The sequence below is a fragment of the Scyliorhinus torazame genome, chromosome 24 (genome assembly GCF_047496885.1).
Source record: "Scyliorhinus torazame isolate Kashiwa2021f chromosome 24, sScyTor2.1, whole genome shotgun sequence".
In the NCBI taxonomy this organism is placed as follows: Eukaryota; Metazoa; Chordata; class Chondrichthyes; order Carcharhiniformes; family Scyliorhinidae; genus Scyliorhinus; species Scyliorhinus torazame.
Window position 1 is genome coordinate 8,913,818 of NC_092730.1, and position 1,310 is coordinate 8,915,127.

Consider the following 1,310-nt stretch of genomic DNA (forward strand, 5'->3'; position numbering starts at 1 on the left):
CCCTCTGACAGTGCAGCACTCCCTCAGTACTGACCCTCTGACAGTGCGGCACTCCCTCAGTACTGACCCTCTGACAGTGCAGCACTCTCTCAGTACTGACTCTCTGACAGTGCGGCACTCCCTCAGTACTGACCCTCTGACAGTGCAGCACTCTCTCAGTACTGACTCTCTGACAGTGCGGCACTCCCTCAGTACTGACCCTCTGACAGTGCGGCACTCCCTCAGTACTGACCCTCTGACAGTGAAGCACTCTCTCAGTACTGACTCTCTGACAGTGCGGCACTCCCTCAGTACTGACCCTCTGACAGTGCAGCACTCCCTCAGTACTGACCCTCTGACAGTGAAGCACTCCCTCAGTACTGACTCTCTGACAGTGCGGCGCTCCCTCAGTACTGACCCTCTGACAGTGTGGCACTCCCTCAGTACTGACCCTCTGACTGTGCGGCACTCCCTCAGTACTGACCCTCTGACAGTGAAGCACTCCCTCAGTACTGACCCTCTGACAGTGCGGCACTCCCTCAGTACTGACCCTCTGACAGTGCGGCACTCCCTCAGTACTGACCCTCTGACAGTGCGGCGCTCCCTCAGTTCTGACCCTCTGACAGTGCGGCGCTCCCTCAGTACTGACCCTCTGACAGTGCGGCACTCCCTCAGTACTGACCCTCTGACAGTGCGGCGCTCCCTCAGTACTGACCCTCTGACAGTGCGGCGCTCCCTCAGTACTGACCCTCTGACAGTGCGGCACTCCCTCAGTACTGACCCTCTGACAGTGCGGCACTCCCTCAGTACTGACCCTCTGACAGTGCGGCGCTCCCTCAGTACTGACCCTCTGACAGTGTGGCACTCCCTCAGTACTGATCCTGTGACAGTGCGGCACTCCCTCAGTGCTGACCCTCTGACAGTGCAGCACTCCCTCAGTACTGACCCTCTGACAGTGCGGCACTCCCTCAGTACTGACCCTCTGACAGTGCGGCGCTCCCTCAGTACTGACCCTCTGACAGTGCGGCACTCCCTCAGTACTGACCCTCTGACAGTGCAGCTCCCTCAGTACTGACCCTCTGACAGTGCGCCACTCCCTCAGTACTGACCCTCTGACAGTGCGGCACTCCCTCAGTACTGACCCTCTGACAGTGCGCCACTCCCTCAGTACTGACCCTCTGACAGTGCGGCACTCCCTCAGTACTGACCCTCTGACAGTGCGGCACTCCCTCAGTACTGATCCTGTGACAGTGCGGCACTCCCTCAGTACTGACCCTCTGACAGTGCAGCACTCCCTTAGTACTGACCCTCTGACAGTGCGGCACTCCCTC